A 27713-nucleotide genomic window follows, 5' to 3' on the forward strand; every position below is an offset into this window, starting at 1 on the left:
ACAGACCTGTGTTTCCTCACTGGGTCTGTCTGTAGGGAAAAGGGCATTTTTCTCTGCCACTATAAAGTCATGCTTAGCCCATTGTAGTTGAGCTTCTGTGGGAGTTTCATTGGCTTAATCAGTTCTGTAAACCTGCCTATAATATGTCCATACTGACAGACATGTAAATACAGGCATGAATGCCAAAATTTGGTTGTTCACAACCATGAGGGCACTCTGTCTGAGACCATAACGTTTCTGTTACTAGTTCACTATTTTCAGCAGAGCAAATCTACAGGTAAAGAACTTAATACTAACAGTCCTTTGCCTTATCTTTTCTGTGCCAGCTCCAGCCATTTGTTCCCTGGCTTCTTATAAAGCATAGTTCATTTTATCAGTGGCTTCTTCATAGTTTCTGTGGTGCTCAGCCCTTTGCTTGGCATCTGCTAAATCTTCTAGCCCTGAGCCCAGAGAATTCTCATTCACATTTTTTTCTTTTTTTTTCCCCAGAGACTGAGTGAGTAACTCCTTGGCTGACACCCAATTTGTAGCTACCTGGAAGCCTCCTGGTTTGAGAGTACCTGCTTTGTTACGTGTTTACATATCTTATTTCATATCCAATGTGGACAGGGGCATTGTCTTGGCTTTTACCAAGACTCTTGCAGGCCAAGTTCTGGCCTGATGGAAGGTGCTTGAATGTGCCCTACCTGTGAACATTTGTGTACACCATCATAATATGCTTCACTTGTTAGGAAGGTTACCCTTTCCTTCTGTTCCAGTTGAGGCTCCTCTCTATTCATCACCTCTGTTGCTACACTTCCATCATGCCCTAGAGCAGCTGCTTTTGTTTCATTATGCACTCCTCTGGGACATTGCCTGTCCATTATGCTTGGAATGGAAGTCACCAAATTCTTGCCCCTGTTTGGTACTGAGCCAGGATTGTCAAGAAGAGAGTTGTAGCTGTGGTCTCTTAGTTGAAAGAAAAAATGTCTGGGGAAGTGTTATATTTTGATTATTATTTTTTTCTTCTTGTTTACAAAGAAGGTACATGAAGCCTTATTTCTTGAATATAGCAAGGGCAAACAAAAAGTAGTTTTTTTGTCTTGATAGGACTGGCTAAATCCTAGCCCAGGTCAAAGCTGTCTCTCACCTTCCTCCTGGGGCACTCTCCCTTTGCTTCCATTATTACATTCAGCTGCTGCTATATACATCTCCACCAATACAGGTTGCTGCTACTGCATTTCATTTCTCTTGGAGACCTAAGCAAGAAGTAACTTAGATTCAAAAGATTTTCCTTTGTAGCCCATCATCTTGGATGGAACATCTAAAGGTGGCAAATGTAGCGTCATCCAGGATTAGGCTTAGAAACTGACATTTGTTGGCAGCCTCGAGTACAATGTAATAAGTTGTGATCTTAAACTTTCTAAGAACCGTTTTGATACCCTAAAGATGAGAATCTTCACATTACCCTGATTTAGTCAATGGTGGTTGGATTAAAGAGCACAAGATTTGGCTTGCTGGACAGGGATACCTTTCAGAAAGCAGGAGGCATCTGCGCTTTTCTGTTCACAATGCCAAAGAGCTGCTTGTGAGGATAGTAGTACCCATGCATAAGGAAAGCAGTTGTGAACTCTGCACATCTGTGTCTCTGTTTATATATATGTGTGTGTGTCTCCATTTCCAGCACAGGAGAGAATCCAACAATATTTCACCCAAATGAAAAATGTTATTCTGCAGATTAAAGCCATGCAGTGCCTGGTTTTGTCTTTATTTATGCCCTTCTATTTCCTTCTCTGCTGACATGGGTGCACATGCCGGGAAGCACTGAAGGACATAATTGGCGTTGTGAAAAATTATTGGGAAGCCAGGACGTTCCCTTGCAGTGATCCCCCCCTTCTCTTTCCCATCTGTCACCATCTAATGTGACAAAGTTTTTATCGGGCATTGAGGCAGAGGAGATTAAAAGTAAATACTGCAATCAGGAAGCAGCTGGGGGGAAAATGTAACACATTTCACACTAAGCTGAACAGCTCATCAACTTAGCCTTGTATATCTACGGCGGATGAGAGGGAGGGAGGGCTGCAGGGGGATGGTGTGGTTCAACATGCTTCTCCACACTGGGAGTCTGAAGAGGATTGTGTGTTTTCCTGTACAGATAGGACTCATGCTTTCTGGCATTTGCTTGCTTTGGGAAGGAAAAAGCCCCAGGAGTGCAGTAGTTTTCCACTTACTTTTGTAACAAGCTCCTGTAAAACACTGTTTTCCCAGGCCCTGATATTTTTTGACTCCCTTCCTGCTTTAGTAATGATCCTGGGTACTGTCATGTCCTATTCAACTAGGAGGGCTTTACCAGACATGTAGCTCTGGATGCTGTGGGCTCCTATCACGCCATCTCTGGGGAGCTGCAGGATGGAAAGTTTGTTGGCTAAATGGGAGGCACTGTCTACAGGCAGGTACAATAAGAGACATTGAGATCTTTGGTACGCACTGTGCTGGGCACTGTTATATTCTGTCCAAACTAATCTGTCTGCAAAGGCCAAGAAACTTGAAAGTTTTGGGCCACATTACTTTATTCTTATTTGTGTGTATAAAAATTAGGGTCTTTGAGCACTACCAGTCACATTCTCTTCTGCAAAGCTTTTAAAAGTCTTTGTTATCATTTCCAAAACTGCTGCTTGTGTCATCTTCCTTTTTTACAGTGCTTATATGATGTGAGCTTAGTGCTGGTGAACAAGAGTAGACTGATGCATGTGGAGGGCTGTCAAATCTTCTCTTTATCCTTGGGATAAATAAAGCTTTGGAAAGTGATGCAGGCTTCCTTGGCATCCCTGCCCCTGTGAACGTGTCCCCTGCTATGGAGGGACAGGATCCTCCTAGATCAGGAGAATCTCAGGCTCCAGCATTTGTTTGGTCCTTGACTTTGCAGCTGAGTGCCATAAAAGTCCAATCTATGTCATTTATGCTGGCATTTCTTGTGAGGTGGAAAGCTATTTTGCCAGGAAATGGACTCTGACCCTGTTGCTTTAATAAATTTGATGTGATTTCCTTAATTTACAACTACTTTCTGGCTTTCTTGTCACCTGTTCTTCAATGTTGATGAGATGTCCTGTCATTGTTAGCAAGTTTTCTAAGGATAAAAAAAATAATAGAATCTTTCCAACTACTTGCTGAACAGTTAGATTGAACAGTGTCTCCTCACATGAAGTGAAGTCCTTTTCCTGTGCTTGGTAATCTTTCAGGGTTTCTGAAAGTACAGAGTTTGTTTCCCTTCTAGTCTGATAGCCTTGATTCCGAGGTAAGTTATTGTCACTTTTTTTTTGGTGGCCTTCAGTTTCCCAGCACTCCTGGTGCAGCTGTGGTAGGGAGCCACCTGGTTTGACGTCATGTTGCCATTTGGTGCCCTGCTCTGGTGGTGTCAGACTGGGACCATCCAGATAGAAGAACTTGGTCGGTTGTGGAACACATGACTAGGAGAAACTGCATCCCAACCTCAGACAGTAACTATGGGATGATTCTGTGGCTTCTCTAAAGCTTCCAAATAGCAGATTGTAAGAATTTCTTGCTATTCTACCAGCATGCCTGTTCCTCCTTTATAAATATTCATGTTGGTTTTGATGTCATGAGTTAGTCATTCTTTGTTGGCTATAAAATCCACCAAATAGGACAGTTATGGAAATGCATACTTTCTAAACATTTGTTTGGTAACAAAAGTGGAACCTGTAATGTCTTCCAGTGTTACCTTAAAACATCCTGCCACTGGACTGCCAGCGATGTGTATTTTGTCTGTATAACAGCATTTACATTATTGACTAAGGAACTCTGATATCTCCATAGCATGAAGGGAATGAGGTAGGGATTTAAAATAAGGCAAAGGGTCATTTTTATACTCTTTCCAGTATCCTTGCACTATGAAAAATAAGTAAGTTATTGAGATTTTTCTTTTCCCAGTAGCTCATATGAGCTCAATAGCTGCTTGCTAGTTTTGGCAGCTAAATTCTGATAATGTTATCTGCAACAAGCAAGTACCTGCCTTCATTATGGAACTACTCATTTGCTCTCCTGTTGATGCAGTTACACGCTTTATTGTAGGTCTGTGGGCCTTGATCTGGTCTTGTGTCATTATTTCTCCAAACATCTGAAGGCCACTGTCATCTTACAGACCAGAACTGTGAGTCTTGCTCTTATTCTCACTCCCCTCCTATTGACATCAAAGCCAGAAGGAGAAAAAAGAGCCACACTGGCATGCAGAACATAAGACACAAGAGGAATTAAACAAATGAGGGAGGGGCTTGGGAAAAGTACTAGATGGGCAGAGGAGTGTGTGCAGGAAAGATCAAGCTGGACCTTGAAAACCTCCAAGTATGGGGATTCCACAGTCTCTCTGGGTAACATGTTCCTCTGCTTATTAATGGTGAAAACATTTTTCCTTATATTCAGTCAGAATCTTCCTTCTTGCAATTAATTCCACAGTCTCTCGTTCTCCTGCCATGTGCCTCCATGAAGATCCTGACTGTACCTTAATAACCTCCTTTTAGGTGTTGGAAGGTTGCTTAGGGTTCCCCTCTTGCTAAGCAGGCCATTTGTATCAAAATGTTCTTAATTTTCTCACTTTGTGGGTGCAGATGCAAAGCACCTAATGTAAAGTTGAAGATGAAATTGAAGAATTTGAATTGAAGTAAAAATGAACTGAAATTTAGCTGTGCAAAAGTTGTGAAAGCTAGGCTGATAGAACAGGCCTTCATCATACCATGGTGGTCCCCTAAAATGAAAGACTGCATGATGTAGGCTATAGGCTGTATCCCTCATCTTGCAGTTCTTTAACACCATGAGCTCCAATGCAGATATTTTGAAGAGAAATTTCTTAGTGTTTGTGACATATCTAGGTATTAGATAGATGTCCAAGAAAAAACTGATAACTCCATTTAAACCCCATGCTAAATGCAGCTGTGTGTTGAAGATGACTGAGTCCTCACTTAAAATATAGGTGACAACTGGAAATGCAGAAATGCCATCCTGTTCACAGAAGTAGGAGAGCAGTCTTCAGAGAAAGCAGTGTATGGTTAGTGGGGTCTTATGCCCTAGGTGAGCAGTAGGGGCAGGTGCCCTGCGTCTAACTGGCCTCAGCATCTACTGTTACAGAATCACAGAATGATAGGCGTTGGAAGGGACCTCTGGAGATCATCTAGTCCAACCCCCCCGCCAGAGCAGGTTCACCTAAAGCGGGTTGCACAAGAATGCATCCAGGCAAGTTCTGAATATCTCCAGCGAAGGAGACTCCACAACCTCTCTGGGCAGCTTGTTCCAGTGCTCTGCCACCCTCACAGTAAAGAAGTTCCTCCTCGTCTTTAGATGGAACTTCCTATGACCAAGTTTGTGCCCGTTACCTCTTGTCCTGTCACTGGGCACCACTGAAAAAAGACTGGCCCCATCCTCCTGGCACCCACCCCTTAAGTATTTACAAGCATTAGTAAGATTCCCCCCTCAGTCTTCTCTTCTCCAGACTAAAAAGACCCAAGTCCCTCAGCCTTTCCTCATAAGAAAGACGTTCCAGTCCCCCAATCACTTTGTAGCCCTTTGCTGTACCCTCTCCAGCAGCTCCCTGTCCTTCTTGAACCAGGGAGCCCAGAACTGGACACAGTACTGCAGATGCGGCCTCACCAGGGCAGAGTAGAGGGGGAGGATAACCTCTCTCAACCTGCTTGCCACACTCTTCTTGATGCACCCCAGGGTGCCATTGGCCTTCTTGGCCACAAGGGCACATTGGTGGCTCATGGTCATCCTGTTGTCCACCAGGATTCCCAGGTCCCTTTCCACAGAGCTGCTCTCCAGTAGGTCAGCTCCTAACCTGTACTGATGCATGGGGTTATGCCACCCCAGGTGCAGTACCCTACACTTGCCTTTGTTGAATTTCATATGGTTCCTCTCCGCCCAACTCTCCAGCCTGTCCAGGTCACGCTGAATGGCAGCACAGCCTTCCGGTGTGTCTGCCACTCTTCCCAGTTTTGTGTCATCAGCAAACTTGCTGAGGGCACACTCCATCGCTTCATCCAGGTCATTGATGAATATATTGAACAGGACTGGACCCAGTACTGACCCCTGGGGAACACCACTTGTTACAGACAACTTGTACAGCATTGTTGGGCAATGCTTTTGTCACATTCTCTCTGCCTATACCACAGGAAATTTCTAAGGCTTCCTTGTGCTTCAGCATCCCATTTACCATGGCATTCACCATAACTTCCACTGAGATCAAATGGGTAGGACATTCACAACAGAGGGAGAGAGGAGGATATCTCTACCTACAACCTCTTAAAACCTCACTCACTTGTCCAAAAGATTTTACTGGTATTGGGCAAGCTGCTAGAGCTGACCAAAACAGAGGTGTAACATGCATGACTGAGGGACTGACTGCAGCTATATTGGCCTGAACATACTATGAAACTGCTGAATAAATCCTCTCATGTTTTCTGTGTGATTCCCCCTCCCCCTGCCCCAGGAATGCATGTTACATGGGACCTTTCAGGCTGATGCTGTCAATCCTGCTGCTAGATTTGTTTTTCAAAATACTCATGTCTTCAAGAAGGGATTTTTTTCCTGTCTTAACCTTTGTCATCTTCCTTTTTTTATCTGACATTAATAAAGAATACAGCAAACAGTCCATAATGTAATAAAAGAGGGAAGGTTTTGTTCTCTCTCTCTTCATTTTTTTAACTGTACTTACTGTAGTATGTCAGCATGGTAATTCTGATAGGCCAAGAAAGAAAAGACTATAGTCAAACCCTGAAAGTTATGTGTAATTCTAGCACTAGATTGATACCTTTTACCTTCAAGTATCTATGACCTATTTCTTTTTGGATTCCCAGAGAACACATTTGGATTAAAATGCCTTAGGAGGTGGGTCTTTCACACAAGCATTGGATAACTTCACATGACTTTGTCTTTGATCAGATTAGAACCAGCATTGGTACAGCAGCCATTTCAGAAGTGATACAGCGGGGGAAAAAATGGTATTCAGCAGCTTGTTCAGCTTACACCTGTGGCATACTGGTAAGAGCCACTGCTGGCATCTCATTTTCACAGGCTCTGTGTTTATTTGAGAATGTCTGCATTTGTTTTTATGCACCTCACTTAACTGTCTGTCAAAGTCATGCAGGCAGAGATGCTCTTGCTTCTTCAAAGCTTTTAGACTGAGTGGAGAATGTGGAAAAAATACTTGAGGTGATTACCTTTCATCTCAGTCATGAATTCCCCGCTTCACTCTGTATCCCTCAGGCTTGGAAGATGTGAGGGCTAGATTCCAGACTGGGGACTCCCTTTTGCTAGTCATCAAGGTGGGGAACAAGAGCAGTTGCTGAAGCTGGGCACAAATCTGGTGCGTTTTCAACCCCACTCCAAGTTAAACAGAGGAGAAGGCAATTGGGTAATTTGCTTCAATTCTCTTGCAACCCAGAAGAAACCCATGCAACCTATATTGATGGCTCCTGACATTCAATTGCTAGTAGCTTTCTGTTTAATAGTGCTTTTTTTAAAACAGAAGGAACTGATTGTTTTTAGCAGCTATTGCCTCAGGGTACAGTCATATGAGCGGGCAGGCTCAGGTCTTGATGGTGGCCTCTCCAAGGAATGCTTTGCTGCAGGAAGCCCTGTTAGTAGTCCAGAAAGTAGCACTTTCCCAGGGTTAGGTGGATGCTTTGCTGCTAAAGATTCTGCCTTTTGGATAAGACATAAAACTGAGGTTCTGAACACCTGCATATTTTTATAAGTGTTCCCTGACTCTCTCCTAGGTGTATTATAAAGAGTGCTTGTGCTTTCTTTGGGCAATACCAAGTACCGTGATGAAGTGCAAGTAACTCAATGGGATTTATACGAGCTTATGAAGCGGAGAATAAACTCCATAGTTTGCACAGTAAATCAATTTGTAAAGCGCTTTGGGATCTTTCTGGATGAAAGGCGCTATATAAATGTAAGCCATGACCATTCATCATTATTGAATATGAAATAGAGATATACACTCTATCAAGCTAGCAGCAATAGGCTTGGCCTCATGATTGCTCACAGGGCCCAATCAATCATCAGATCACGACATAATGCAGCTAGAATAAAAAAAAGAAAGCCCACAGCAAATCATTCCAAGCAATGCAATTAATGGGCATCCAGTACAAATAGTCAGGGAGACTGGGCTTTTCCTGAACAGTAGAGTTGATGCCAGAGCCATACAGTGTGAAAGAGAGAATTACTAATCTAGTGTTAGCAGGGAATGGAAAGATTCCTCACCAGCAGTACGCCGTATAGACGTTCACTACAGCTAGACTAAAAAGACGTTGCATCTATGCTTTTCAGAATTGGCTTTTCTTTCTCCATTTGGGAAATGGAACAGAAAATGTTTTTGTGTAGAAAATGTTAGCTTTTGTTCTACATTGAGTCACAGAGGTGCTGTTCAGTTTTTGCACCAAGCTGTAGCCCAGGCATCTAACCCTGTCACCTAATCTTGGTCGTTGTCTGTAGCACATATGGCTTTGCAATGCAATATGCACAAAACCACAGTCTTCATAGGATGTAAGGATTGGGACCAGACTGTGCCTTGCATGCCAGGGTGTATAATCTGTTTCTGCTGCTCATCCTTGGAGACACTGACTGCCATAAAATGCTCCATTTTATGCCAGTTAAGTTGAAGTGTAGGCTGCTCCAGTACTCTGCTTCAAGAGCCAAGCAAACTGAGGGCTTTCTTCACTTGTGCAAGAGCTTTTTCTGTCTATATATTTGCTTTATGAGGGAAGGCAATACCTGGTATGAGCCTCCCCTCCTCCCCCCCTTCAGTTGTGCTGATGTGTCTGTCTCTCAAGCTGCTGTGATGCTATGAAATATAATATTTTGCTCTCATTTTCTGTTTGTTCGCTATTACCAAAGAGAGATTGAAATTTAATAAAATATAAGGGAGAGGGATGAAAACTGGAACACAAAAGTGGGGAGAGGGGATCAATGATCCCATTACATAAACCCTGTTTTACCACAGGTCAGCTTAGGAAGAATGGGGAACTCCCCTCAGCTCTTCTACTGCCATGATCACCAAGCAGTAGCCTGCAGATTATATATGGTCTACAGCACCCTATGTTGTCACCTGCAGCTATCTTCATCTCCAGTACAGAGGTGTAGATGGAGCAGATCCAGTGTCTTAGACACACTTTCTATGCCAGAGGTGCTGCTATTGCAATTCGATATCCCGTCAGAAGTACGACTGTAGGATTGGGAGATGGAGGATCCTGAACAATCAGCCTGTAGTTCTGGTAAACCTTGTGCACAAGACCACGGGGCAGACATCAGTGTGGCTGTTTACACTCACACTTTCCCATAGCTTTAGAATCATGTGTGTGCTAGTAGCAGATGAAACTCAGCTACTGCTGGCCTTGTTAAAGTGGGGCAAAAAAATCAGCAATTAGAAGGATGAGAGCAGAGAAGTTACTGAAATTAGCTGCAGGCCTGCTCTGTAAAGTGTATAGCTTGGTAAGGTGCTTGGGTTGTAAAATAGATAGCCTGGTTATAAGCAAGAGGTAAAGAGTAAGTGGATCTCTAACCCACCTGCCCTCAGGGGCAATTGCATTCCTGTCCCTATGGCTTGGCCCTTCCATACCATGCCCCTCAGTGAAGATGGGAAGGGTGTCTGTGCTGCTTCTATTTTTTTTCCATATTTGGGTGCAGCTTTTGGTCTCCCCTGCCTCCGAGGGTTATGTTACAGGCTAACAGCAAAGATCTTGCAAACACTTCTTAGACTGAATTGAGTCATGATCATAGAGTGAGCAGTGTGTATTGAGCAAGCCATTAGCATCTTCTCTTCAGAGATTAATTAATTGGTAAATACCCATTTTATTTCTGATCTCAGCAGGTCTCTGAGAACTCATAATAAAGGCAGCAGCTGATATTGAGGCTGATAAATAAAGTAGAAGTATGTTTTTGCTTAACTTTTCCTACCTTTTCTTCAGGATGGGAATTACTTGCAAGGCAGCATCTCAGCCATAGCTTGTTCTTTTGTGTTTGAAAGTGGTGCCATTTCAAACAACCCCTTACACTTATATTTGACAATACATATTCTAGCTCTTTTCTGGTTTCCCATGCCACACACCTTTGGGGTGCATCTCAAATCCATGCACAATAGATCCTCATAGATCTACAAACTGTTGTTTCCCAACTCTGAAATCCTTATCTTTGCACCAAACATTGCAATTGCATTGTTATTTCTAGCAGCAATCGATATCCTTTCAGTCAGGCTTTTAATAACTTCTTGATTAATTAATTAGTTAATGTAGCTAATTTTATAACTTCTTGATTAATTGATTAATCAAGTAATGTTTTTTGCAGTACTTCTAAATGTAAAGTGTGGTATAAGTGCTAAGCAATAGGATATTATTAATTATTGGTTTTGTTTTAATAGTTTCCTGATTGGTCAAATCCCACCAAATAGCTTATTCAGACCGAATATTTTAATGCTAGATCTGCCATGGAGTTCTTTCAGTTTGCGTGAGTGGATGTTAATTATATGTAAGGTCAGAACAAACAAAATAAATACCACAAATTTATTTTGTTGTTACACAGACATAATCTGTACAAGGCAGAGTAACATAAAAAGAGAAACTGTTAAAATGATCAACCCTCCATTAAAACTCTGCCATGTTATAGGAACCTGTTGGCAGCATATGCTTCTACAGTTATTGTATGCATCTGTTTAGACTGTGGATTCATATGGGCAAGGACATATCCTTACAGAATGCTGGTCCCCTTACAAGATAGTTTCTGGTATATAAGATTGATATATTTAAATAAGTAGGTCACCAAGTGAATTTATGTATTTGGTGGCGGTTACTTTCTTTCTTTGGTTAAGATTATACCTGGAAATCTTTACCATATGCTGCAGCCAGTGCTTAGCATGAATGCAACTAATATGGCAGCAGCTGTGGCGCTTTGTTGACAGGGCTTGTACCAGCCTCATTTTTTCGCACTCAGCATAGTTCCAAAGATATTACTAAGTTTGCGCTAGCAGGTTTTGTAAATGTGTCTGCATTCATCACAAAATCACATTTTACTTAAATCACGGGGAAGGAAGGTGGCAAAGATACTACCTAACTACAAAAACAAGGAAGGGAAGTTTTCTAGGCCAAGCAGATCACTAAAAGCCATAACGGATAATTAAGTGTGTTGATATGTGAATAAATAAAAATGGAAGAATCACCATGACAGGATTTCACAGTATTGAAAAATGTGAAATTGTGCCCAGGGCGAAGGCAGGGGGTGAGAGGAAATGACCCAACCTATGCTGTGTTTTATATTATCACCTGGAAAGGGGTTTTGGGTCATTCTGGTTAGATCTCCAAAGCATCAGCCCAGTGCTCCAAGGACACAGTCATTCTGTTCCTGCCCTGTCTCTAACCATCTTTCTTTAGGTATCTGCTCCAGGCCACTGCCAGAGGTAATGTTCTAACATTGACTGCACCCTTGACTGACATAGCTACAGTGCTGGACAAAATGGATCTTGTCTTAGGAAATTATAGTGCTTGGGCAAAGTGCAAAATAGAGCAGATAAAAGGGAGAAAGCGGCATACCTGCAGAGTGTGAATTGTTTAAAATACAACTAAGTAGAACAGATATTTTATTTAAAGCCTAACAGCTGTGAAATCTGCTCTGAAGCACCCACAGGAAAGAGAAACATACTGTGAGTTAAAACATAAATAGTGTCAGAAATCAAATGAGTCTGAAAATAAAATCTGATGTGTATATTGGGGAGGTAGGTATAACCAGGTATGGAACTAGATTCGGGTGAAATGTTGTAGATCTGTTCCTGGGGCAGTGCTAACTTGTTTGGGGCATTCTGGTGGAAGAGCGCAGTTTGCTGAAAACATAATGGGCACCTGAGCCACCTTTCTCCTCACTGCTCCCTGCTATGGTCTCCTCTCTGGAGAGCTGCACTATTTTCTGCTACTCTCGTGACCAGACAGGACCTCTCTCTTCTCCTTCTCCCACTGTTCATTCAAACTCAGTGTGAGAATATTGGGGGAGGGGAGGGAGTGCTCAACTCCTGGCCTTTCCTCCACCCCTCACTCCTTGACCTCTGTTCAGAACCAGATACTCTGAATCAGAGAACTTTCTTTTGCCCACAGGTTAGAGATTGTGTTGCAAGGATGTGTCCCTTCTCCTTCCTTTGACTTTGGTAGCAGATATTTGCTCCTTGATCACTCTCCCCAGTGGACCCCAGGTGATCAGGCTGTCCTGCTACATCTCGTGCACAAAGCCTCAGTGAAGGCAAAAGTTATGGCATCTTACACAAATTCATAAGGCACAGATACTGTGCTGGAAAAAGCAGTAAAGTAGGAGGTGGGGGAATACAATTTGTAAATTATGCCTAAATACCCCCTAAATTGTCAGTTGCAAGCAAATTCAGGCACCCCCACAAACCATCTATTTTCTCTTCTGCTCATGAGGTGTATTTACTGCCCTTGAATTACAAATTGCATGCTGATTTTGTGGTGTTGCAAGGCATGTCAGAAAGTGAATGTTGTTTTTGAAAGAAGTGTGGGCTAGAGAGAAGCTCTGCAGAAAAGGACCTGGGGGTCCTGATAGACAAGTTGGAGATCAATCAGCAGCATGAGTTTGAGGTAGTGAAGGCTGAGAGCATACTAGGTTGCATTGATAGGATTGTATCCAGCAAGTCAAGGAGTGATTATTCCTCTCTAGTCAGCAATTGCAAGACACTACCTGGAGTCCTGTGTCCATTTTTGGGCTGCCCAGTATAGGGAAGATGTTGACAAACTGGAGCAACTCCAGCCATTGGTGACAAAGATGGTCAGAGGACTGAAGCACATGAGTTAAAAGGAGAGACTGAAAGACCCGAATTTATTCAGCTGGGGAAGAAAAAGCTAGGGGAGGTCTAATTGTAGCCTTCAACTGCCTAATGGGTAGTTAAAGAGGAGGCAGACAGTTTCTATTTGGAGGAGCACAGCAAAATGATGAGAGGCAATGAATACAACCTGCAACAGGGGAGTTAAAACAGCTATAAGGAAGAAGTTCTTCATAATGGAAGTAGTTGCAGAGAGGCTGTCTTCTTCAGAGACAGTCACAATTTGCCCTGAGCAGCCTGATCTCAGTTCAAAGCTGAGCCTGCTTTGAGCAGGGGTTTGGACCAGGTGACCTCCAGGGGTCCTTTCCAGTCCTAATTCTGTGATTCTAAGTGTGACTTGTAAGACAGCTACACTAAATTATGCAGTGAGTTAACTTGGAAGACATCAGACCAGAATAAAACTAGTTCCTTGCTTTAGCAAGAGAAGTGGGCAAAGAGCCAAATGATGTATATGACTTTTGGTGCTTTAGCATTCTCTTGAACTGCATCAGAAGCATCTCCTGAAGAAAAGGCTCCCTTCACTCAACAGATCCTTTGTTTGGTATTATACAATAGGTGTTTCCTGATAGATGGTTACGTGTGTATGAGCTGCCCTCATACACCTAGCTAATGATGAGTTTCAGTGACATTAATTAGAACTAGAGGAAGCAAGTGTACCCCTGTGAGTTTATTTGCACTTGATAACTACCTTTGAGAACTGAGCAGCATAAATGGGGGGCCATAATCAGAGATTGAAGTCCCTTCTCTGTAAACTGCCCTACTGAACAGAGAATGCTGTGGAAGCTGGGCTTGCAGTCAGACATTGTTTAGTGTCGTCTTGATTGTTTTCATGCAGCTTTATTCTGTCAGATGGAGTATCAGAGTACCATAATCTTTCTTCAGTTCTGCTGACTGAGAGAGCTTTTGAAAACAGAAATCCTGAAGGAGTTCCTGTAGTTAGTGCTGAGTTTCAGGTAGCATGAGAAAGGCATTTGTACGCTGTTTTTGTAAGCCTGTTCCCAAATGTTTGCTTATTTTTGCTCATTTTATGCTTACCATTTTTAAAATAGTCTAGGTAGGACTTGGTCTTCTACCAGCTATGGCCGGCAGTACATACTATGTCTTGGAGTATTCAAATTAGGCATAGGTAAAACTTCCCTAGGGGGCCTGTGCTGCAGTGAAACACATTACCCATAGATATGGTGGAACTTCCATCCTTGGAAGTTTCCAAGACTCAGATAGACAAAGGCACAGCTGATATGTTCTAGTGGTGGTAGTAGTCCCACTTCATGACTGGAGTAGATGTCCCCCAAAGGTTCCTTTCAAATGATTTGATGAGCTCGCTGCATTAGGACAACTTCTCCTCTCTCAAGATCCCTGTTCTCACAGGAACAGCGGATATAGTCACAGGATAGACAGGTGTCTTCCATCAAACACAAGCTGCAAGGACGTCTTGAGCTGAGACAGGTGCAGTGTACTGCACCTTGGGGCGGGCCTGGGTTTGCTGGAGAAGGTGTGGTGTGAAGGGCCTTTAGTTGCCATATCTGCTTTCTGCTGTGAAGCTGCTGACTTGATGTATCTCCACATTGGGTTGTCTCCAGTTTCTCAGCTCTGTGTGTCAGATGTATAGAGCCAGCAGCAGACTTGGGCATTGCTGGAGAAGTCAGTGTGTGTGTATCATGAACTTGCACAGCTCAGCCCTTTCTTCTGCTTCACACTGGAGTTTTTTGCCTCCAGCTTAGAACCACACTGTGAAGAGCAAACTGTAGTGGGGAGCAATAACCTATTTGCTGCTGGCAAGCAAGAAGAATATGAAGGAACCACGGTTCATCCAACCGAACAGAGAATTAATGATACTTGCGGAACTGTAGGTCTAGCCCTGCTGCACTGGAGACATAATATCTAATGGGAAGAGTCCTGAGGCCTGTCTGTTGGAGACAACTGAAATAATCAAGCTGATAGGTGACCTCTCAACCTGCTTAGTCAAATTGGTGTTGGTTCCACTACAACATCCTTGTTTCAGTATGAGAGTAGCTCCTTATATTTTGGCTGGTGAATGTTTAAAATGAGATTTAGGTTGAACTGGTAAAGCTTTCTCATGTGTACAGGTGATTGTGTATTATTTTCAGGACTTTATTGCTAGGTTTATAGGGATGAAAAAGTTTCACCAGCAACTGCTTGACTTATCAAAAATTAATTGGTAGGATGAGCTTCACTGCAGTGGTGTGTTGTCAAGGCTGCAAATAGACTTGTGTTCTGCTTCTTTTCTTGGGTTTGCTAGATAAAAGCAAGAAGACTGGCTCACCTCATGTTGCTGTACCCAACCTAGTACAGACCAGTGAATATGAGACCAGTTACTGTATCACAGACCTGTTTCATTGTTCTACTTTCAGACATTTCCACATTGTTACACTATATAGCTGTCCCTCTGGTATTCTGTCAGTATAGGGTATGCCAAACATTTCCAGGAGGAAGCATGGTGGTTCTGCAGAGCCACACACCCCATTACTCACATACAGTAGCTGTGCATGCACTGGCCGAGTACTTACCCAGGTTTCACACTAGGATCTCTGGAGTTACAGCCCAGAGTTCTCCGTGTTGCACTAACTTGAAAAAAAATCTTGTTAGGAATTGGTTTTCACTGCATCTTGCAAGAACTTACCAGTCTTCCCTGAGCCTATGTGCACAAGTGCTCTTTGTTTGCCGATGTACCAAGTGAGTCCAAGTGTGCTTCCCCTTCTTCCCACCCCAGCCTATGACCGAGCTGTGGAACAGCTCATGTGCAAGAGCCGTTCTACTTGTGAATGCATTGCTTATTGCAAGAACATGCAAATAAAGGCTATCAAAATGTGGTTGAATGATTGAACTGAACAGTGCAGTGAGCATGAAGTTTGACAGGCTTGAGGTCTTCCTCTATAAAAAAATATAAAATTCAAGCATGGGTGAGCCATGGGGAAAAAAATTGTGCAAATATCGACAGGATTATGTTGTAGGAAACACAGACACTGAGGCTTGCTGGCAGCAAAACAGTCAGAGCCCAAAATTATGCTGTGCATGGAGACCATAAGGATGTCAAATGCTGACATGAACAGGGGCTTCTTTCACATATTACAGCCACAGGATTTGATTCAGGTTGTTTGGGGTGATCCTGTCATGCTATGTAACTATACATATGATGGCATGGCAGAGTTATGAAGAGATCAGTTTGTGTTGAAATACATGCCATGCTCACTAAATCAGTAACCGCATTTTGGAAGGTCCCTCCAAGTAATCAGTTCAAAATAGTCTGGAATAGATCACTACTTATATGTCCCACTCCTCATCTGGAAACCATCTTGTATCACATTTTAAGGGAAAAGGCATGATTTCACTTTGCACTGAAGCCAAAGCTATTCTGTGGCACATAGTATTTCTGTAACGATGAAGTTGCTGGTCAGAACTTGGGACCCTTTCCATTTATACCACAGTTTTCCCAACGTTGGTAAGAGATAAACTTTACGTCCACTTTGCATATTCCTTGGGCATGCCCTTGACTAATCCTTCAAATGAAGTCCCAGGACACACCATACCCTAATGGGCTGTGTGGCCTGTTCCAGGATCTCATCTGCCCTTGGGTTTTTGGAACTTTCTTCCCTGAGATCCTCTTGTCTTTTTTCAGAAGCTTGCCGTGAGTGATGGTAGGGTCTGTTCTTGGTGTGGTGTAAGCTTTCAGTTTGATTGTCTGCAGAAGAGGCAGATGGACCCAGTATGTTGCCTTCCGCTGTGTCCCTCTGAGATTATTTTATATCTATTGCAGCTATGTCCAATTGAAAATTGTAATTACAATTATATACAGGAAATCCAAACATATTACAGTACAGGGTCTACATGGATATCTCAGAACATCCTACAGTAACCCACTTTCCAGGGGCACTTCACTGTTGTGAAAGTTCTTGAAATTTTTATGTTTCCTTTATCAAATTCACTTGACTTTTAAAAGAAGCTCATTTTCCTGTGACATTGTTACAAGAGGGCAGAATCAGGGTTTGTACATGCAGTAACATTTAGCACAACTGACCAAATTGCTGTGTAACAGTTGAGCTGTGGTAACAGCTGTGTGCACAACTAGCCTGCAGCAGACATGGGGTAATTCCACTTAACGCTGTCTTCTCCCAGGTTAAGTCAAATGACCTTGCATTTATCACATGCCAGGAGCATGCATGTGCTCAATTATCAAGCTAAGATTATATGCCACGACTTCTTAAGGCTCAGTAACTTAATCCTCTATCTGAGCCCTAAAGGCTGTTTGTGTACCTTGAATAGGTATCTTCCCTAGGTATTTTTATAAAGCCAGACAGTACCAGTAGTCAGAGTAGCATATTGTTCTCTCTGGAATGCTCTGAAGAACGTGCAGCTCATTCCCATGCTAAAAAGCTGCCTTTGGAAACCTGGGACTATGTGAGAGCAGTCCAGGCCCAAACGAGGGTATCTTCACCCTCTGAGAGTTCCCCAGCATGAGCTACCTCCTTACACATGGCTGAGTTACCTCTGCCGTTGCAAGTCTCAATTTAAGGGTGACTAGAGCTGTTGACTTAGATCTGTCTGGCTGCTATGATAATCGCACAGATCACTTTGAAGTAATTCACTTGCAAATGCATCCTGGTTTGCTTAGATACTTAAAATATCACAGAATTTTAATTACTAGGGAAACTTTGAATAGTCTTTTTTTTTTTATGGCTAGAAAGACCCAACACCAGAACTACATTTTTAAAGGATTCATTCATTGTCATTCAAAATAATTGTTGTGATTTGGTTTCCCATTGATAACGGACTTTCAAACTGTCTTTAATTTATAAAGAAATAGTCACAGCTTTGGAATTAATAAAGCACTCAGTGAGAAGTGCCTACTGAACTAGTCTGCATCAATTTGACCACCTTCTAAAACAATTAAGTTAAATGGATACATGTTTGTCTGTACATAGACAAGGCCTCAGATATGATAGGGTTAATTCTAGAGTTAGTTCAAAAAAGTAGACAAACCCCAAGAGAACACAGATTTCTCATCTTCTGACTGACTCTGCTAAATAATCATCAGTGACAGCACAGAATTGCATGCCCTCTGCTTTCTGGGTGAGAATCATGAGGATGTAGTCCAGTTAGGACATAAAACGTGTCCTTTAAGATGGCTAAGTCTTTACCAGCAGGTGGCAGAGCTACAGGAGGTGCTATATATAATGTTTTCCTGCTAATCCTCTGGAAACTAGTCATGAAAGGAAAAACAAATAAAAAAGAGACAAAGTGCGTAAGCAGACTTCATGCCTGAGCTATCCAGGTTCCTGAATGAACCACATCATAACTGATCAAATACATTCTTCCCAAATTAACACCTCTTCTAGTTCGCTAAGCAGAACCTATAAGACTCTAATAGTGCTACACACAACTACAGCTGTAATCAACCTAATTCAAGGAGCATCTCTATGGAGACTACAGGTCCCACCATGCAATGGGGAAGGCCATTCAAATAGAGGTGACTTGCTGGGTGGGATTTGTACTCTCTGGGAACAGTGCCACTGTACAGAAGAGGAGTGTGTGAAGGACTTTACTCCACTAAGGTGAATTAGGAGCTTGTCTTGAACTCCCAGCAAGTTGTTCTCATTCAGGCAAAGTTTGGGTGACCCCAGTCTGAATCATGGAAATTGTTCCTCCTGTTTTCCCTTTCTCCCAGCTGCTGCTTAACACTTGAGATGGCTCTGGCTTGTTATCTGCTTCCCTTTGTGGGGACAGAGGAACCTGTGCTCTGTGTGTGCGAGCATGCATGTGTGTGTCTGGCTGCCTGTCATTACAGCACTAATGGAAATACTGCACGGATCACAACTCTCAATTAGCTCCTCACAAGATTGCTGTGACAGCCAGTTACTGAACAGCAAGGCCTGAAGGAATGAATTAATTTGTAGTACACGGCAGTTAGAGTCACAGTGTTAGCAATGGAATGAGACAGCAATAGACCCTTATTAGGCTCAGGCTGTGTGATGCAAGAGACTGTTCCCTGGGGGATGTCCCTCTTTTTTCTCTATCACACCTCCCTAGGGTTAGGAAGGATCTTGGCCCATGAGTGAATGAGTTTATTGCTCTTAGTTTGGTCCTTGGAGTCACTGTCTGCCTGAGGTTATTTGGCAGCGGGCACAGGGCTTTCATTCAACGTGGACAAGGGCAATGCTGCTCTCCTCCTGGCTTGGAGCCAGGCCAAAGCCGCTCAGTGTGGTATTCGCGGGAGGTAAGGCTATCTTTCTGGCCTCTTCAAACAACATCTCCCTTCCTTATTAGTTCAGATAACTGTATCACAGAGGGTATCCTAAGGCTGCTGCACCAGGGGATGCTAGTGTCTTGCCTGTGCAGTGCTACCTTTATACATAGACATAGAGGAGCAAAATGTGCTCGGTAAGGCACGAGCATGCAGGCAGCCTTCGCAGTATTCCTAGAAAAACTGGGAATCTTCATAGGCAGCCTGAAGTTTCCAGAGCTTCTGCCCGCAAACAGCCACACATTCCTTGTACCCTGAAGTACCACGCTAAGGCCTGGCAATACAAATTTGGCTTTCCACCCTCTTATTTTTCAGGTCTGCTGTCCAAACATTTGCAGTTGCTTCTTCTGACCTTCACAAAGCTGAATAAAAAGCTAAATCTTGTCTTTTACCAATTATTGAATGACGACTTCTTAGAACTTGTTTTTAACATATTTTATAGAGATGGATTCTTAGTGTGCAGAATGGATTTGTCACAGTGGGACACCAGCCTTTCTCCTCCCTTGATCAACCATCTAGTGAGAAGTAATGCAAAGCCAATGAAGTTTTGGGTGTGCTACTTGTTTTAGCTGAGACAGATCAGACCTCCAGAACTGTGTGACATGCAGAGCTGGGAAGGAGTAAGGTGAAAATAGAGGAATGTTCTCAGAGCAATACTTGCAGAAGGTAAGAAACAAGAAAGGAAAGTTTCCTACGGACTGTTCCTGTAGTGAATTTGGTGCTTGAGAACAGAACTCTGCTGTGTTGTTCTGGTAGGCTGAGGAATATGCTAAGTACCGCATGGGAATAAATGGCCTGTGTCTTAAGTTCTTTATGTTCTGGAAGGAAAGATGTCTGAGTGGTGAGGAAAAGAGAAATAGTTCACGGATAATGCAACTGCTAAAGGTGGTTGTCCTCTGTTTATCTGCTAAAAGGGACATCGGAGCAGTACCAGCGGAGCCTTTTTACTCCATCCTGGTCTTTAGGCGCAAGAGGAGTCCTTTATTTTGAAGGAATTCCCAAGTGTCATTCAGTCTGTGGTCCTTGCATTGTCAACCAACAAATGGAACAGTCAATGTTAACCTTTGTTAACAGAAAGCAGGAAATCAAGCCCAAGCTCCTCTCACTGCTGTTGTCCTCATAACTTGCAAGCCAGCCAAATGGTTGTAAAAGGGTTTGTACCTCTGGCAATGCTCCTCCTGTGGGCAGTATTGCTTTGGTGTGCTTTTATTTTCCTTCACATCGGAGTGCAAACTAAAGCTGTTGTCCAAACAGCCGATGTTTTCCTTTTGGCAGCCTGTGTCTCTTCGTTGATCATTGCGCCTGCTGCTTGTAATAACTGCCTTGTTGTCCCTTGCTGCACATTCTGGCCAGTAAGTGGTGCTCCCTGCTTCCTTCCTACAGCTCCATTCTTTGCACAGAGCTAAGAAGTGCTGTCATATGTTGCTGTTGCTTTCAGGTGTCTCACCCAGATGGTACATCATACTTTAATGTAGCGTATTGATACAATAATGGTGAGCCCTAATGGTGTGTTTAATGACAGAACTTCCTAGCATTGTCCTGTTGTCCATACTGGAGATTTTACATACGGCTACAGAGGTCCTTGAATAGGTTCCTCTGGTGCAGGCCACCAAATGACATGGGCTCCAACTGGGTTTTCATGTATAGCGTTGAAAGTGAAGAGGAGAACATTTATGTGGCTAACATGGCTATAAGGAGACTGGAAACCTTAGGAAAATGAGACCTTGGGATACAGCATTTTTTAGATCCACACATCCCAGTGCTGTATTCTTGCCAATTAAAGGAACATGTTTCTTTGCAGGGATATGTGATTCGGCTGGCATATGGGATGGGCCTTCTCTACTGACCTGTTACAGCCAGGATCTTTTCAGTAATGCAATTCCACTATGAATTTTGATGGCCCAGATTTTTCCACTCTTGACCACTACTGTGCTGGGGTTTTTGCCTGAATATAAAGTGCTAATATTCTGGCTTGGTACCTGTGTTGAGTTTGTTCTTCTAGGTGCAAAGGATGACACCAGGACCAAGGCCAAAGTAGATTCAGTCTTCTGTTTTGTCCTTAAGTGATGGTACAGTTTTTGGAAGTAGCAAATAGCTACCCAAATGGTTTTGTTACAGGGACGGGGAGTAAAATGTATATGAAGAATAAGGGGGAAGAAATGGACCAAAAGAGAGAGGCAAAGAAGGTGGGAGTACAGAAAGAGAGGGAAATTGATAAATAAAAAAAAAGTGACTAAAGCAAGAGAAGAGAGAGGGAGATTCTCTCCTGATTAGAATTCATGAACTCCATTCTTACATTAAGTCTATATATGACACCTGGCCTTTAATGTGAAGCTGCCTACGAGCATTAAAAATTAAAAGCAGAAGGTAGGATCCATCCATCTCGGGCAGCGCTGCTCCCCTCCTATCTGAGCTCTGCACAAAGCTATTACACATTGATAAATTATTTTGGGTAATAGCTGAGATATTACATTGTTTCTGAGTGAAGGTAAAATCTTTCCATGACATGGGCATTTATCAGGAGCGCATTTCATCCTATTTATTATGGCCGAGACGAGATCGCAGGCTGCGGGCAGAGCTGGCACGTTGTGCTGATCACCTCCCCCATCGCCTCCCTTCCCTCTGTCACTTAGATGATGGGATATTGATGGAGCTCATGACAAGTTAATTATTAACTAAAGATATGCAGTTCACCTTTGCCAGGGGAGGGGGCATAGAAGAGAGCAATGATAGTTCTTAAAAAAATAAATATATCCATTGTATCTTAGGATTCTTCTCTCCACCTTCCTCTCCCTTCTACCTGTGGTATTTTACAACCCCCCAAATAAATCAGATATAGGTTATTTGAATTCCAGTATGGTCTAGAAAGCCAACAGAAATGGAAGAACCTCTAAGAACTTTAGGTCTTGTTCAAAAAAAGTTTCCACAGAAGTTTTTCTCCATTGGCTTGGCATTGGAAATAAGTGGGGAGAAATTTTCACTGTCCACTGAGTAACAATGACTTCTCTAACTCTTGAGAGGGCCAGAAAGAAAAGCCACGAAGTTTTGATTCTGTCCTGTAAATGAATGCTTTCTTTGCTTGTAAGAAAGAGATATCCTGACATCTTCTGAATATTTCAGCTATTCCTTTCCACTGAGTGCTGGATGTTCCTCTGAACGCTAGCTGGTTTTGTAGGACAGAGGCAGGAAGGCAATGGCCGTGAAGATAATGCTTGCTTGCTTGCTCGTCTGAGCTCCTAGGCTAAACAGGATGAGTTTGCCAACACATGAAGGACTGCGTCATATTTGCATCCTGGTAGTCTTGGTCACTGAGGGAGACAGCTGCTATATGTGAACTTTTGGGTTACAGTATCAGATACACTGAGGTATAATAAATAAGAGTTGCTCAGCTAATTGGCTGTGGATTGAGTAGTCCTTCAGTCTGCAGCATTTACCTTGCAGTAACACAGCCAGTCAGTACTACCTCATGGCCATGTACTATGAGTTAGTGTCCCAGCTGAACTAGCGTCTTACTAATTTTGCGGAGAAAATGGCTGAGTTGCACTGGGAAGCTTTCCTGCTGGCAGTCTCATCAGGAAGACTGAGGTGCGAACGACCTTCTGACTCTAATTCAACCTATTTTGTTGACTAGTTTGAAGCCAAGGCAGTAAAAAGGCAGTCGGATGCCAGAGGTAACTAGTACACCATTTTATGCTAAGCTGCTTCTGGTTTGCCCATAAGCTATCTTAGCATTGTGTTGGTCAGGTAGTTCTAGAAGAAAGGAGGTGCTGCTGTAAACCACCATGACAGTGGTCATTTAGAAAATAATCACAAGGGAAAATATCACAGTCTAACAAAGGAATCATTCCCTCCATATGGTCTATAGCAAGACCTGCCTAGTAAGTTTTTACCACTTAAGAGTCCTTCAGGAAAAAATAAGTGTGTGCTTGTTTTTCAAAACCCATGCTGCTCTAGATGCCAGTTTAAAACTACAGGTGTGCTAAATTTCAAGCAGACTGGATTTGAACCGTATAGCTCATTTAGGCCCCACCTACTTAACTTCCTTGAAGAAAGCATAAGATTATTACTTCAGGATTGTGGCCTGTTACCTTTGAAATTTTCAATAAAATGAAGCTTCTGCTTTTGTCCTGCTTGTGTTTTCAAGTGCCATATCTCAAATGCCAAGTCTGTCAGCTGGGATCCAAGAGTAAAAACACTAGGTATTCTCTGGGATTAAAAAAAAAAAGGTTATTTTCCTAATTGTCTTCTTACGGACTGTGGTAAGGGATGCAAGATTACTACCTGGTGTTTCTGCAACAAACTGGTCTCCCCAGAGAAAAAAATTTACGTATTTTCTTCATGCTTTTCAACTTGTAAGTATTCCAAAACTTGTGAAAGCTGCTGTGTGCTCTCTATTTTTTTTTTTTTTTTTTTTTGGTGTAAAACATAGCTCCTGTGCAGCAGCACTGAGCAGGGTGAGGGAAAACAGACTACTGGTCTTTGAAATCTACCAATTCTGGTCCCTTGGATTAGTGCCTCATGCTGGAGTTTCAGGAGCAGACATTTTGTTTAAATGATTTTTATCTTATCCAATGAAATCTGACAGTTCCAGTTCTGGGCTAATTCTGAAAGATCCCTTTTTAAAACTAATATTATTATTTATTTATTTAAATCAGCTGCATTTCCTATTCCACAGCTTTGAGGAATCCCTCTTTGAAAATACAGATTTCTACTTCTTTGCCTCAAACTGGGGAAGTTTAAGTACATTTTAAGCAAATGGATCTGGATTCTCAAGTGTAACTCTTCCTCTCTGAGACTATGCTAGATGCTCTTGCTTTGAAATTGCTGTATATAAAAGTAAAACTTTCAGAACCTTCATTTGCTTCACACACTTTGGCTTTCTGAAATCTCTGAAAATCTATCTGCTTGCTATCAAAGGTATGAGAAGGAGAGGTGGGATTGGGCTCCCAAGTACAGATAAAGTGAGCACTGTCTGAAACATGGTGGGTAGATTAGCTGTCTGGACTCCAAGTAAGAAACTGCTCATCACTGCAGTAAGGCTAATCTCCCTGTCCTTGTCTGGTCATAGTGATAGTTTGCCCTCTACTTAACATAATAAAATATATAATAAAAATGTATTAACAACTGTGAACCACCGTCATTCCCTTTCCAGAACTCCCTGGGATCCTCCAAGGTTAAAGGATATGCAGTATACTCACCTCAAAGAAAATGCACGTTTATTATCTTCACCCTTTTACTGCACACCTTGTCCTTGCCTGTTGCCTCTCTTGCAACTGCTTCTTACTCTGGGCCTTGGTCTGCAATCTCTGCCTACACAACGTAGCTGTGTTGACATCACTGGTGCAATACCAATGGTGTAATACCTGGTGGTCCCGTTTATCTTCCGAAGATATCTTTCTGGTGAGTTTTGTGAGAACCACATCAGGCTTTGAACTTCTAAATATGTGTTCAGGAGGTCTGAGCTCTTACGCTGTCTGTGCCTCCTTCAAGGAAGAGACTCCATCATTGTTTCCAAGCAACCTGCCCACCTGCTGGTTTTGCCTATGACAATGCTTATAGCTTTTTTCCTAAATTTTCACTTTACCTAGACTGTCCTTCTAAAAACCTCATAACTCAAGCTGTAATTACATATTCAAAGAATGTCTCTCACACTAACATAGGTAATAGCAGTTCAGCACTACCAGGTTGTTCATGTAACACACAGTTCTATAGTAGTATGAATAAGGAGGCAATGGAGATGGGCTTGCTCTGCTTGAACTTGGAGATCATTACGTTTATAGAATAAGCATTGAAAGCCTGTAAGAAAAAGGCCTGTATTGAGAGACAGTAGCATGAATACATTTTGTTGAGGTGCGTCTTCTCATTTGGAAAACAACCTATCCATAATATTAATCTTTTCTGGCACAAAGATGATGATGTGTAGTTGTACTACCTGTTGGCTACAGAAATATTAGAAAAACCTGAGTTAAGTTTATGCTACCTTTACTAGAATTAGCTCAATTTTGGATGTGGCTCGGTGTGATGTAACTAAACTATACCTAGGACAGTGTATTCAGGCTGGCAGTACAGGAGGTCTCACAAGGCAGACAGTAGCAGCAAATCAGACAAACAACACTCATCAGAATATGGCTCCTTCACAAGAGCTAGAACTGAATGTGCAGTTTAACCGATGTTGTGTCCTGTCGTATGTGATAGAGTTTTCACTGAGTGTGAGCTGTCTTGGGCAGGCAGCATATTTGTTCAGCAAGGCTTTATGGCTGTGCTGCCCTGTACAGGAGTTCATGTGCTGCTGTGATGTGTCAAATCCAGTGTCCTTTGCCAACCTGATACCTTGCTGTGACTGACACAAAATCACTTGAGAAGGTGCAAGGGCTCCAGGCAGGGGACAGTTAAGGAACAGCTGGACTGTGGGGTCACATCGGCTCAGGCTGTCTATGTAGAAATTGGCTTCTTGAGCAGGGGCTCAGCTGTTGGTGTCCACAACAACCAACATAGGTCTAGATATGTCCTTACACCTGCCTTATTCTTTTCAATTGTGCCAAGCTCCTGGCATTAATAGCAGCTGAGGTGAAGATTGCAGCAGCTAATTATTTGTGTATGGAAAAACTACTTTGTCGTCTTTTAATTTCAGTGAATAACCCCTTCCTCTTTTTATATCCTAGTTCTAGACTAATGGCAATAACAAGCCAACTCCTGGCATGTCTGTTCTTGTACTCAGTATTCTCAGCAATTTACTTTTCATGTCTTTCTCACTCATAAGGGAAGGTAGCAGAAACCTAGCTGGTTTGTATCCTGTGGTACCCTTTATACTTTGTCTTTTATATTCCCTGAACTGACTGGCAAAACCACTTCATCCTTCAAAGCCTTTCCTTGTGATCCACTTCAGTATTTTGATGCTTTTAGGAAAATAACTGGTTCTGATGTCAGTAAGAAACTTGGTATTTATTAGTATTTATTTGTCTTACAATTTTTTATTAAAAGGATATTTTTAAATTAGTTTGTCTTTAAATCATCTACTCTTGCTTGTGGCGAGTCTGTCACTGTATGTCACCTCCTTCTTTCTGCCACTAGTTTCAATCTTGCCTGTTGTCTCACCTGTGTCTTCATACAGATTTAGGTGGTAAACTGAACAGTGAGACCTTGAGCCTGAGGGAGGTGCAGTGGCTTTGGCTGGTACTGTAAAATAAATCATTCCTGCTAATAACCTGATGTGCTCTAGGCCAGACATGTTGCTGCCTTCCAAATGTGGCAAGCACACGCACAAATGCTGGAAGCCATGACATACCACTGTGCTTGCTCTGTATGCATGCAAGCACCGTGCACACCACAACACCCCCCCAGCTCCCCTTCCCTCCACCATAGCATAAATGGAGGATCATGTTCCATACGCTTCCAGGTCAACTCTGAGAAACAGCATAAGCAGCTCAGAGAAACACACAGCAACTTAAAGAGTTAACCCTACAGTAATTGGAAGGGGCGGGGGGGGGGGGGGCAGTGTAATGGAGGGATAAAGAGTTTCCATAAACCCATTGCCTCAGCTCAGAGAACCTGCTAAGGGGCAGTGGTCAGAGAGAAACAGAAGGAGAGAGAGAGATATCAAGTGTAGTAATCAGAATGAAAAATGGAGCTCCGGTTACTTTAAACAAGAGCTAATTTATCACGAGAACGAGTGGATAAGTAGCTGAGTTTCAGGCGTTCAGTAAGTTCCCCGTTCTGCTCCAAAAATTATTCCACCCCTGTCTCCATGCTCCCATAAATCATCCCCTTCTTCACTTCTGCTCCGATTACCAATTACTCCTGCCTACGACACGCTTTCCCCTGCCCGACACAATCTGATGGGGCCCTGCCTTTTAATTTTACAAATGCTTTTTTCTTCTTGCTTCTCAGCTCCCTGTCCCTACTCCTCCCCTCCCCAGTTTCTTTCTGTATCTTTGTTTCCCCTTTCCCTCCTCATCTACTTTTTTTTTTTTTAATTTGAAGAAAGGGAGGGCTGTAATGTTTTCTGGCACCTCCCCCCATGAGGTTGACTGAGCTGAAGGAGAGGAGTAGAATTTAATTATTTTCCCCAACCTGAACTCTCTTTGGGTTTGTGAGTCCTCTCCCTAAGCACCTGACAAATTCTAGATCCAGTACAGCTGTATCAAAGGTGAAAGTCTTGTTCTTGAGTCTTTGAAGGAAAACATAGCTTTTTTTCCTTTTTTTCCCTTTTTCTTTATTGTACACAGAGCTTTTTGCAGAATAGAGATATTTTGTGAGCTGCACAGCTGCAGGCAGGAGAATTTTCGTTTCTGTTGCAGTGTGTTATTTTTCTGCATATGCTTCACCACTGCTAATATTTGCACTGGAGTACTTCTAGCTAGCTATCATACAAACATGGAGGCACTGATCTGGACCCAAACCCTGATAATTTAGACTAGGTCCACATAAGAAACTTTTGTTGGCTTCATTGATTCCATACATGAAATCAACTTAAACCAAGCTTATACAAATAAGCAAATGTCTACTTTAGGAGAATGTGTTGAACTTATTGATATAGCTATGCCTTTCTAATATAAAAACCTTTGATACTGCTTATGAATGGTATTCTAGTGT

The sequence above is a fragment of the Gavia stellata genome, chromosome 7, assembly GCF_030936135.1.
Source record: "Gavia stellata isolate bGavSte3 chromosome 7, bGavSte3.hap2, whole genome shotgun sequence".
NCBI lineage: Eukaryota > Metazoa > Chordata > Aves > Gaviiformes > Gaviidae > Gavia > Gavia stellata.